Source organism: Vulpes lagopus, chromosome 23, assembly GCF_018345385.1.
Source record: "Vulpes lagopus strain Blue_001 chromosome 23, ASM1834538v1, whole genome shotgun sequence".
In the NCBI taxonomy this organism is placed as follows: Eukaryota; Metazoa; Chordata; class Mammalia; order Carnivora; family Canidae; genus Vulpes; species Vulpes lagopus.
Genome location: NC_054846.1, coordinates 42,588,680 through 42,602,235, shown reverse-complemented (window position 1 = coordinate 42,602,235; position 13,556 = coordinate 42,588,680). Strand labels below are relative to the sequence as shown.

Genomic DNA, 13,556 nt, shown 5'->3' with positions numbered 1-13,556 from the left:
TATTTTCTTTTTTCCCATATCAGGCCTGCTTCTAAAACTGGATTAAAAAACATGAGAGAGTTTTGCAAAAAATTTTGTAAAAAATACATAAATCTACCTTAAAAGATTCGCACTTTTTCAAGTATCATATAAACACATGAAAGTACCAAGTCTCAATACCAGGAAACTGTCAGAGTCAGAACTACCGATACCAATTACATTACTGAACAACCAGATAGTTGGCAGAAAGTGCAAAATCATCCTGTGCTATTTTCACTTTTTTCTTCTAAAATAAATAAAGATGTTTATACATGCAAGAGACAGAAATTAGCTACCAGAAAAATACTACGCACATCCATATTCAGTGCACAGATTAAAAGTAAAATAGTTGTTTGTCCCCTAGAGTAGAACAGGCTTGCCCATTCATCCTTGTGATAGATGTGCAGGCAAAACAAACAAACAAACAAAAAAATCAAATCCAAAAATGAAATCAAGTCCCTGCAGATGGCTCATAAGTCACAAAAACTGTTTCATCCTTTCACTGCATCCCTCTGGGAAGCCAGCCCCTTGGTAAGTCTTAATGTACAATAAACACAATGTCAAATATTCTCTTAGTTTTTTAGTAGAAAACCTCCATTTACTTCAGCAAGCCCCTCCCACCCCCATCATTTCCTGTAAGGAGCACTATATCACTCTGGTTCCTTAATATGTACACTCATAGAATGTGGTTGTAGTTTTTGTTTTAATAAGAAAAGTGTCAGCACACGGGAACTATATATAGAAATCTTATCAAAAATTGATTGTGGCTCAAAGTCATATTTTAAGAGTCGGCCAGGCAAATCTAAATGCATTCTTACAATGCTCTTTCTAATGGCTTTTACTAGAAAACAGTTGGAGTTTCAATCAGAAATAAAAAGAAAGCAGACCTTGGAGGCTTAACCACTGAACAGATGCAGTAAATGCAGCTCTGAAAATATAGCTGTCACTTCAGATCTTTTACGCTGAGTACCTATACGAACCCATTGCCAGAGCTGCTAGCATTATAGTATTGTTGTAGTTCTGCTGAAAACAGACACTGTAAGAACCCTTAGAAACAGAGCAACATGCCTATTTTTAAATATTTCATTCTTTCTTGGTTTTCATTCTACCTAAATTTTTTGAAGACTAAAACTGATGAGAACTTATATCAAAAGGCACTTGTCTCTAGCACTGTGAAATTTTTCATTTGTGAGTTGCTAACTTGTCAAATCAAATCAGAAATTCTTGACATCTTTATTACATTAAAGCAATTCCTAATATTGACTCAGGAAGGATTTCATTTTCTTACTCCCTAAGCTAGGATTGTACTTTTTTTTTTTTTAATGCAGTGATGTGAGATTATTTTTCTCTTTACCCCTGATGGGGGACACACACACACACACACACATATATATATATATACACACACACACACATACATACTTGACCCTTGAACAACATAGGTTTGGACTGCAGGGGTCCACTAAATCTGTGGATTTATATATATATACGTATATATATATATATATACTACTATACTGTCAATGTATTTTCTTAACGTTTCCTTTTCTCTAGTTTACTGTAAGAATGCAGTATATAATGCATATAACATAAAAATATGTGTTAATCAATTGTTTATATGTTATTGAGAAGGCTTCTGGTTAACAGAAGGCTGGTAGTAGTCAAGTTTGGTAGAAGAAAAGTTATACGAGGATTTCTGATTGCAAGGGCTGGTCAATGCCCCTCACTCCCACACTGTTCAGGGGTTAACTGTAATCACAGCAATACAAAATATGGCACCACGTACTTAATTGAATAATAATCATATGATTCTTTTTAAATAAATAATGTAATATTCTGTAACAACGTCTACCTAGATTAGTATTATTTCATTTTTCAAGTTGAAAAACTGTATTAGGAAGAAGCATAATTAACTTGCAACAAAAATCAATATATAAACTACTCACAGAATCTTCATCTCTAGCTCTTCAAACCAATTTAAGACCCCTAACTATTTATCTATCTTATTCTATAGATACTAAATATACACATACATGACATTATATTGTATTTGGATATATATGAAGATTTTTAAGTAGACATATAACATAATAAAATTAATCATCTATAATAATGACAGTCTGAAATGATCCTGAACTATGTAGTCAACTCACCAGTGGCTATGTTGTTTTCCTTTTAGATAAAAAGAATCTGAAAGAAAGAATACCCCAGAATTCCTAACAGAACAGTAAGTATTTCACAATACAATAATATTACTAGAGCTTCCACAAAATGAGAGGATCCTACAAATTTGTTACAGAAATATTCACCTTTCTATTTTCTAAGATAAGAGATTAATATAGCAAGCAAGTGGAGCCTTCTAAAACTCAATCCCAATTTACTGGAGCAACTGAAAATCATTTATCCTATAATCCTCTTAAATAAGAGGCCCAGGTAATCCTTGGGATACACCTATGCGACAGAAATGTTTATGTTGGCCCCACCATATCTTTTGACTAGCATTTGATCATTCCAAATTCAAAAGAAGAAAAAATTAGGTAAAATTTTATCAAAGTGCCTCACGTTCTCTGTATGTGCCAGAAAATTTATTCATTTTGAGCAAATTCTGAAACAGAATCAAGATACTTTTGTTTATAGTCATTAAATTAGAATTATTAAATAAAAAAAGGCAACCATCTGTAGGCTTTACGTCTATAGTTTAATCTCATTAGTACATTTCTTCCTAATCTTCTTACAACTTAACTATGATATGTATGTCCTTACATAGCTATTAATTAATAGTAATGTTTGTTTACCTAAATATGTCTTTGTGAAACACAGTTAAAATTTTTTGCTATCATTCTTTATGGCAGAATTGGTAACATTATGATTTCCTAGGTGCAAACAGTTACAAATTTTAAGTGTGTGACTATCAAAAGTAATAAAGGTAGAAGAGTCCATGTTGATAAACCATGTTGTATCACTTTAACGCCCTGGTTGTCTTGAAAGGTTTGCAAATTCACTTCCGAATTGAATTTTTGAGTGATAGAATCATACATATTTGTTTTACATACTTTATACAAGACCCAGATAATATTTACCATACCCCCTCACAATTTCTTAGTCATCTTATAATTTCATTGTGAACAGCGATCAGTGGCTGTTTTTCTGATCTGTCCTTAAATGATTTTGTCCATTATTCAAGTGTGACATATAGAAGTTGTTTGAATTGTACTTTACATAATTATATTAAAATAGGATTTAGTATGGTTTCGTTTAGAGAAAATTGATTCAAGTAATGAGGTCTTCTGCTCATTTGGAATAATCCTAGAGAAAATGATATATATATTTCCAAGGAAGAAACCATGCATTTTCTGATGTGTTTTGTGCTTTGTGGTAGTTTTTCCTTTTAGCCTTTGTCTTTTATTTAACAAGAACATGGTAAATGATTCATAAATAACTGTAAGGAAAAATGACTAGCGCAAGCCCAAACTTAAAAGTGTATTTCATGCCTTAATGACTTTATAAAATATTTATGAAGAGAAATACTGAGTTAAAATGACATTGTCAAAATATTTTAAGTACCTTAATACAGGTCGCATCTTCCAAAGATTTCATGAATTAGATGTATCACTACATACTATGAAGTATGATATAACGTGAAGACATTGGAGATAACACAGTGACTATTTTTCTTGTCTTTAAAGAATATGTGTGTGTTGCAAGCTCATGAATAATAAATTAGTTTTATGATTTGTATTAAAATTAAGTCTTCTTAATTAAAATTTTTTAGCATAGGAAAGCATATAAACCTGTAAGTCGGCCTCCAAGCCTAAAGCTTAACAACAATTTGGTAACTGATTAGAATATTACAAATGATCTTTGGAGCACATTGCACTTATATTTCACAAAAGTTCCTTTTTTTTTTTGCTTAAGAAAGCTAAGAAATATAATGAACGGACCATTAAACATTGTATTTTAAAATAATAATTTTCCTCTCGATGACTGAACGCTCAGTGGTACTTTCAAGTCCTCTAAGGGTCAGTTCTCTATAAACTGAATACACTCGATAATAATAATAACAAAGACACATTAAAAAAAATTCAGATGCTCAGGCATGCTTCTCAGAAACTATTCACATTATCTTAGACCTGCCAAACCTCTTTAAATACTACTGAGAGTTGATGTTCTTACATGAAAGCATGATCATCATTAACAGTTTCTCTTTCCTGGCACACCAAATAAAACAAGAAGTTTTCAGAAGAAATGTCCTAAGAGAAAACAGATTTTCACTAGGGAAGTGTTTTGTGATTCACTAGTAAATAAATATTATTTGCAAATGTCCCTCATAAGTTTCAGTAAGTCAAACCATTCTCTATTTAAAGTAACAAGTTCTTATAATCAAAAAGTATAGATGTGTGTGTAATAGTAGCATGGAGTTAAGAAAAAAAAAACCTATCTAGGGTAGTATATTCATTTTACAGACATTACCTCCTCTTACATCTTCATTTATAAAGGGCCAGATAAGTCAACATATTTATCCAAGCTCTCCTAGTATCCAGTGACAGAGTCAAGAAAAATTCTGGCTTAATTAACCACCAACTTTTTTTTTCCTGCCATATCAACTGAAAGTACTTCTATAAAAACCGAGGGTCTCAGATTGGTTCAAGAAGCTTATTCTGAAAACTTAATTTTTTTCAACCAAAACACTAATCAAATTTTGTCCTCTCTCTATCTGCCTAAAACTGCATTTTGATACAGCTCATTAGAATGATGTTTATAGTGGAAAGAATTCTATCACAGAGAGAATCTGAGTTCAAGTCTTGGCTTCACCGAACTCCCCCTTTCACAGTGAGGAGTCCTGGAGCATAGTGGGAGATCACACAACTAAAAAACTACCATATAATAATAATAATATGCAAGAATAATACACACATACAATCTGCCATCAACAATAGTTAAGCAATTACCTCTCTGATTCTCTGTTTTCCTATCTGGCTAGTGGGAAAAAATAATCGCCAAGTCCACTTTCTAAGACTTTCTGACATCACTTTAGATACATGAGTAGAGTGATGTTTATTATAAATTTTGGTTATTATGTGATTATGAAAACCTTATATTACTATAAAAAGAAATTCTTTTTCTATGAAAATTTGCCTTTGCTGTTTTGGGAATCCAATATATTATTTTACAACAGTGCATTGATGATGAAACCAAAATTGTTGATTGCTATCAGTTGTAGACAATAATGGTCTTCCAGGAAAAAAAAAAAAAAGTCCCTTTTCCTTGAATTTATAATTTGCCCTTCATCCCGATTAGCTTTCTCACCCATAGGCCTTAGAAGAGTTCTTATATAAAATAAGGAGAGTTAGTAAAGAAAAGGGTACATTTATAGGGTTCTTTGTCATGTCAGTTGCTCTACTAATTATATAATGACATTTCATTTTATTATCAAAGGAACATTTCCTATGTTATCACAGTTTTGTAGATAAATGAAAAGGAGAAACAAAAGCTTTATAAAGTTAGTCTAATTAGTAAGCAACGGTTACCATATGGACCCAGGTCTGATTACTCCTTTCTGGTTTTCACTCCTAACTAAACACATCACAACTAGTGAAGGCAAGGCATGGTGTATTTTCATGCATGGATGATGGTCTGGTGAGAAGAAACGGAAGTAAAAAATTGATCTTTTTAAAATGCCATTGATGCACATAACAAAATCACTTTTATCACTTATCATCAATAAACATGAAATTGAATCATGAAAATTTGTTCTTCAGATGCTAAAATTAAACCAGTGTAGGAGAATTTAATTACTAAAGACAACTATCTTTAGATAGAAAAAGTAGGAGCAAAGTTGAAATGGATAATAGCCATAAGTATAAAAGGTCACCTAAAGGAATAGAATTATATTTATTTGGTTGTAAAGGATATTACCACAAAATGAATGCTCACAATTTATGCTTCCTAGATTTTTTTATGCTTACTACATTATCTGGACTTATTTCCTTTAAAATCTTTGATACTACTTTGGAAATACATTTGTTTCTTTATGCTAGAGTTGCTATTGAATACCTACTGTATACATTTTCCCAATTGTTGGAGATACAGGAGTGAACAAAGCGCAGCCTCTGTCAACAAGTAGCTTATATTTAGTATAACCACAAATACCAGAATGTTCACTTTATATAGATAATAATAGTACTTTGACTTACAGTAATAGACCATATTTTAAGACATTCATCTGAGAATCATGGTCAGAATCACTATGTTTTTATTTAACAAATGGTTGACAGTCTTGTCACATTCTTTGGGCACTGGGTAAGATGGGTTTTCCACAATCACTATTATCTACAATAAAGCTAAAACAGATTTCATGACTTAAGTATTTCCTAGGATAGTAAAGAATGATAATTCACTCGCTGTGATCAAATTCCAGCTTCACTACTTATCAGCTATGGGATCTAAGGCTATTTAGTAGACCTCCAGATGTTTTAATTTCTCCAATGAGTTATTGAGATAGTCAAATGAATTCAAGATATACAATAACTTTGTTTATATACAGTATTTTGTTGGTAGTAGGTACTATATAAAGTTAGCTACTACAATAATGGATAGAATTCTATCCATTATTTCTAGGAACAATATGATTTGGATGCTCCCATTGATACGTCTTTATTTTGTTCTGAAAACTTTATCATCTCTCATGACTCTGAAATATAACTTGTATAGTATGAAAGAGATAAAGTAGAAATGCTTTAAAACTAACTACATGGCTTAGTATATATCATGTAAAGTTTAAAGTTAATAAAAGGTTAAAACTAATGATTCAGCGATCTGAATAATTTATGCTAATTTTGATCTGCTCTAACATTCTGATTTATTCACTTATTTGTCTGTACCAGGTGATTATTTTAGATTGCATTATTTATTTTTTGTATTTTAGAATGTTGACAGTGGACTGAAAGAGCTACGTTTAAGTTCTATTTCTGCCACATACTGGATAAATGACCTCATGAAGACAATTTAACTTCTTTTCCTCAATGTCCCCATCTATAAAAACAAAGATAATAAATCACATTTTATTCCTTATATGAGAATTCCATACATGTTGATTATGTGTTTATTACAGAAGTTAGTATAACAGTATAAGCAAGTAGCAATTTGTTATTTGCTATTAAGATATCTCCTTTGCAATATTAAAGGGGCATTCTTTTAAATTATAAAACATATACAAGTCTGCAAAGAATAGAGGAAAGAAAGTATGAAGGAAGAAAGAAGGGATGCAAAGGATGGTTAGAAATCTTGAGTGCAAGATGAAATTTGGTTTTGGTTCAGTAAGATGTAGACATACTCTGGGAGGGGTCTGCAATGAGTCCTCTCCTTGAAGACCTCTTCCCTCTTAAAGCAAATACTAAGATTAGATAAGGTCAGTAGCATGATTCCCCTTCAAAGAGGTCAAAATAAGACTTGAGACATCTTGATGGTCTTCATGGCCTGATAAGTAGGCTGAATCAGTCCATATTATGATGTGTAGGTCACCAAAAAGGCTTTCTCCCCTATCATGAAATTACTTACTTTGGAGTCACAAATGGGGTCATTTTCTCCAGAAAAAATAAACCTGACCCAACTGTAGGGTGAGCAGGCTTCTGGAAATAAAATATATGTAACATATGTTATTACATAAACCATTTTAAAGTTGATAGTTTTGTGCCATTGCATGGCAAAATGATACATTCTTCTTTCAAAAAATTAATAAAACTTGTATATGATATCTGACATTAAAATCACAAAATTTACATTTTTCACCAAAAAAATCTCAGAAAGCCATTTTCCCCATGATAAATAATATTTTATGAATTTTCTCTGCATTTTAGTACTTGAATTATTTTGTTAGTTTTATATCTATCATTTTAATTGTCTTTGTTGTCTGAGTCATTCTTCTGAAAATACTGTAAAAATTCTCTTTATAATACTGACATAGAATACAGGTAGAGGGATCCCTGGGTGGCGCAGTGGTTTGGCGCCTGCCTTTGGCCCAGGGCGCGATCCTGGAGACCCGGGATCGAATCCCACATCAGGCTCCCGGTGCATGGAGCCTGCTTCTTCCTCCGCCTGTGTCTCTGCCTCTCTCTCTCTCTCTGTGACTATCATAAGAAAAAAAAAAAAAAAAAGAATATCAGTAGAAATACTAGTCTCTCTTTTAACGTCAAATCTTATTCTGCCTCTAAATAGAAATATATCCCAGTCTTAGTAATAATCATTTCTCTATCAGCAAATTTCTGGTAAATATCTTATTTTTCTCCTCTTCAAACTTTAATCCTTGGGTACCCACCTTTGCTCAGGTCATGATCCCAGGGTCCTGTGATCGAGCCCCAGATACCCTGGGGTGGAGCCCCATATCCAGCTCTCTGCTCAGCAGGGAGCCTGCTTCTCCCTCTCATCTGGGCTAGGGCTATCTGGGTCATTATCTCTGTCTCTCTCTCTCTCAAAAAATAAAATATTTTTTTTTTAAAAGTTAATACTAATATAAACTGCAGACAATTTTCTGAAGTATGAAAAATCTGGTTCGGTATATGTTCTATTGTATATTTGAGTAACTTATGTTCCCCGTTATTATGGTTAATATAAATTACTTAACTTGCTATTGTTTTTATTTTCCACTTCCAAAAGAATCCTGGCAAAGCCTGTGTTTATGAATTGGTACGGAATGTTTCAGAGTAAGGAAATAATGTCTCCAAAGGAATGCACAAATGCATTTGTTTTGCTTCCTCAATGACCCCCAAAGTGATACTATCTGAATTTCCAGTAGTCTGAAATATCTGGTAAGAAATCGTTCTCAGCACTAGTTTTGCAGGTTGCTCAGGGTTTTTGCTTATCCGTTTGATGTTTGCATCTAGCACAGACACGATTTGCTATAACCTCTCCTGGGAAGTTATTTATTCTTTATTAGGAATGTAATGTTTAAACTATGAAAGATTTAGCCTTGGATTTTCCTTCTCTTTTGGACTTTAAAATATTTTTTTCTAATTTTAGAGAAGATTTTCTTAATGCCCTCAAATTATATCTTAGAGCATTATATATGTGGCAATATTTATAGGCGTATTATAGTATAGAATACCAGGTTTTTTATTTATCTGAATTAGGTCTATTAACAATTCTAGAAAAAATGAATTTGCATATTTGTAAAATTATTAATATATCCATTACTTCCAATTATGATATTTGCACAATTATCAATATATATTTTACAAAGGCAAAGCCAAATGTGTCATTGGGACAGTGGAAGTAATGGAGAAAATACAGGCGTCCTCAACCTGGGAAAGAGCTACGGAACAAGATATATTTTAAGATGTTTTTCTTTCCACTTCATAGGATAGATATTTGCTCTGAGTGTTTGCAAAAACAGACCCATGAAAACCCACAGTTGCACTGAATCACAGTATTTGCAGGCTTGGGGATGGGCCTGAATGAGTGAGAGGAAGACAGGGGCAAAATGCTTCTCCATTTTTGCTGATACTCAGTTGACCCTGCCCCAAAATGTGGACAGTAAGGTCACCCGGCTTTCCACACACGCGCTTATCTCTTTCTAACCTTTGCTTGTTTCCTGAGGTGATTCTGCTTCCCACCAAATAGTCTCCAGCCGCCTTCTCTTTAAAGTGGTGTTGCCTTCAAATTTTGCAGCCCCATTTTTCTCTTCATCAAAATGCCTCAGTATGACTGGTCTGAGGGAACACCTAAGAAAAAAAGGAACTGAGTCAAAGTATTTCCACCAGCCCTGCATTCTCGCTGCCCTTGCCCTACACACACAACTGCAAAACCAAATAAGCAGATGACAAGGGCAGTGAGAGAGTCTGAAGTGAATTTAGGTCGGATGGGTGGAGATAATGGGGGAGAGGAACGCAGCTCCTAGATGCAGCATCCCTGCACTGCTCTTTACATTTCCTTCCAGTCCTCTATGCAGGAGCCCAGAATGCCTTCATTTTCATACCTACAAGTTTTCCCAGGAGGTTTTTTTTTTTTTTAAATATTTTATTTATTTATTCATGAGAGACAGAGACAGAGAGAGAGAGAGAGAGAGAGAGAGAGAGAGAGAGAGACAGGCAGAGGGAGAAGCAGGCTCCCTGCAGGGAGCCTAATGTGGGACTTGATCCTGGGTCTCCAGGATCAGGCCCTGGGCTGGAGGTGGTGCTAAACCACTGAGCCACCCGGGCTGCCCTTCCCAGGAGTTTTGGTGAGGCTGGTGATAGATGCTTTCCATGAGGTAGAGTAGGCTAGAAATTATCCGTGCTTTTTTTTTTCTCTCTTGAAATGTATTGAAAGTACACGATTAAGTATAATTTATCTATATTTAAATTTTTTAACGTTATTTTAAATATCCCAAACATAAAAGCATCAACTCATGAAATATTTAAGGTCCCTTCCACATGAAGGAAATGCCTTTGTCTGTACCATTGCGCTCATCAGATCAGTCTGCTATAATGAACTATAACAGGCTGGGTGGCTTATAAACAACAGAAATTTCCTTCTCACAGCTCTGGCGGCTGGAAGCCTGAACTCCCAAAGACCCCCCACCTCCTGACACCATCACAAGGGTGTGAGGATTTCAGTGTGTGAGTTTGGGGGACGCGGGGCAAGCAAGCATTCAACCCATTGCAACCAGCTATACCATTCATCCTGTTTGACAACGGAGATCAAGGAAATCATCTTGAAATTTTAACTTCTAATTTTTATTACAACTATGGTTGTAAATATATGTTTTCAATTATCACCCCACTAGTAGTGTTGATCAGACAAATGCCATGCTCTTTCTGGGCTGGCATCAACAATCCTGGAGGTGGCACAATGAAGCCTGGGCCAGCCTACTGACCTGATTTTGCCAGACTAATTGTCAGGTGGCCCCCAACAAGCCCGTACCTCTGTCCTCGTATTACTACACTGCAGTGGCCACTGGGAACTGAACACATACTTCCTCCTGAATGCCTTGCAAATCATTTCTCTGAGAAGTTTAAATGCATATTTTGTAAATGAGGAATTCTGAGAGGCAAACTAACTTCCTCAAGGTAGTGTACCTTATAATTTTTGAGCCTGATGAAGACTAGGGCCTGTGTAATGCTGAAACTTCTAATCTTAAATACACAAATTTCTCAGACTTACACCAAAATGATGTTTGAAGAGTTTCTCTTTGCATGAGACAGACGGTCAACTCCCTCACTATGGGCGGCAAACCATCTTTTTTATCCCAGACCCTGACACAGGGTAGGTGTTCAATGCCAGGTGAACCAGAGTGATGACTTTTTAACCCTTTTAGCACTGGCTTTATCCAAAGTTCTCTTTTCTCTTGTCTTCACTTAAAGCTAGATTTAAGTGAAACACCCCAAACACTCCATTACACTGCTTTTTATTTTCAAGAGCTGTATCTTTAGCCTTAGACAAATATATAATTTATTTATTTTTTACCTTTTTTTAAATTGTGATAAAATACACGTAAGATTCATCGTTCTAATCATTTCTAAGTGTACAGTTCCGTGGTATTAAGTACTTTCACACTGTTGTACGATCATTACCATTGGTACCACACTGTTGTGTCCATCATTACCACCCCCAGAACTTCCTCATCTTTTCAAACTGAAATTCCATGTCTATTAAATAATAACTCCCCATTCCCTCTCTCCACAGTCCCTGGAAATCACTATCCTATGTTCTGTCTCTATGAATTTAACTCTGCTACATACCTCATGTAAGTGAAATCATGGGTATTCTGTGTCTCACTTACTTCATTTGGCATAATTTTTCAATGTTGTAGCATATGTCAGAATTTCTATCCATTTAAGGCTCAATAATTCCTTTGTATGTATATACTACATTTTCCATGTTTATCCACTTACCTATAATTTATTGAATGATATAGTTGTCTTCAGTGGATTTTTTTGGCCAATTCCCTAACTAGAGATGCAAATATAGAAGTGCAGTAACTTTGTGGCTTCCAGGACACCTCTCATTTTATATCATAAACCCATAAATTAATCACAGAAAACTAGCTCAGTACAGGCAATCAGCAAAAGACATAGATGAGTTTAAGGTAATTTAGGGTTCCTAAGTCATAAATATGCCACATCTTAACTGCTCAGACTAGAATTTGCCTGTCTTCATTTGATTATCTGATGTTTGGATATATCAACTGTTCTTTAGAAGATTTGCAAAGCTAGAGGTATTTTTAAATTGACTTTTCTCTAAAAACAAATAGAATAATAGGGAGGGGATTGTTGATTTAAAATGGAAATACAAATTTATAGCCTTCAACTTTTCAAATGTTACCATTTAACTTCTCATCCACATTATGAAATATTATTCCCCAACAATTACTGGATGAATCTTAAATCAGTAAGTTCCTTCATATTTTCAATATATATTCCTTATGTGCTTATTAATAGTTCTATGGCTAGCATTTATTGAATGCAAGATACACACATACATATGTACGTATCTGTATATGTCTTCTAATAGACAAGCTTTGTCACCATTCTAGAGATAAGGAATCTGAGGATAAGAAAGATTAAGTGACTTTCACAGTTAGTAAGTATAAGAGTTGGATTTTGAGATCAGGACTTCCAGGGGGCAGGGCTGGTTCTCTCCGCCACCTTACACCGTCTCTACTCTGGAGTAATTCACATTACAGTGGGACAATAGGACATACTAAAATTAAATGTAATAGTAGGAAGTTAAGAAATACTCGGAAGCCAGCAGGTAGATGTGGCTTAACACTGCCCGAAAAACTTCACAAAGGAAAGGGCATTCCATAGTGACCTTACAGGACTTACTCCCATGCTGGATTTCCACGTCTCTTAGGTGATCTTCAGTAGTATGATCCATAACATTTTGTTGTTATTTTCTGGCCTGTTGGGCGAGGCACTGAAACCTGCTTCCCAAGGTCTATGTTGCTTTAAGTTACTGTGGTGAGGAAATTTCACAGTCCTGTCATGCTTTTGGTTAATACAGTTTTGTGTTTTGCTTGGGAAAGACTATTCTGATAGTGTCCTATTGATTCAGATGTTTTCTGACAGTAGCTGCCTACCAGGTTTGCCTTCATTGACTTTTCAATGTTCTGTTACAAATAACTTGCATGTACAATTTGATACTGAAGGACACAGAAGGTTCCCCACTGCGCATGAAGTTGGAGCAGCCCTGCACATGGGGTGGTGGGTACTTATTAACATTCTGAAAATCACCCACTTGTCCTGGGTGGCTGCCATAAAAGAGCTGTGTTTTCTGTTATTTTTTCTTCTCCTCCTTGTTTTATTTTTCCAGACATTCCAATGCATCTCTTATTCTTCAAAGGTTTAAACTTCACTCTTAGAAATCCCCCATGCTCACTGAATCTTGAAATATAAAATCATAGGTATTGTCTCAGTTTTTGAACACCTGGAATCCCAAATAGCTTGAATGGCAAGGATTTATTTGTAGAATTTAAAAGATGTCTTTTTTTTTAATTTTTCTAAAATTGTGGATGGTTAAAAATGTCTGTTATAATAATAAAATAATTATCGTTATTAAATTAT

General features: G+C 34.5%; 1 protein-coding gene across 3 annotated transcripts in view; it reads left to right on the top strand.

Moving 5' to 3' along the window:
* The window catches only part of SYT1 (synaptotagmin 1), a 533,799-nt gene that overhangs the window by 180,785 nt on the left and 339,458 nt on the right, over positions 1 to 13,556 (top strand). For 2 of the 3 annotated variants that reach the window (XM_041739098.1, XM_041739096.1), the window contains exon 3: positions 2,198 to 2,245. The exons of the other annotated variant lie outside the window; for it this stretch is intronic. The gene's annotated coding sequence lies outside the window, so the exon portion shown is untranslated. The remainder of the gene's footprint in view (positions 1 to 2,197; positions 2,246 to 13,556) is intronic. 3 annotated transcript variants of the gene reach the window in all.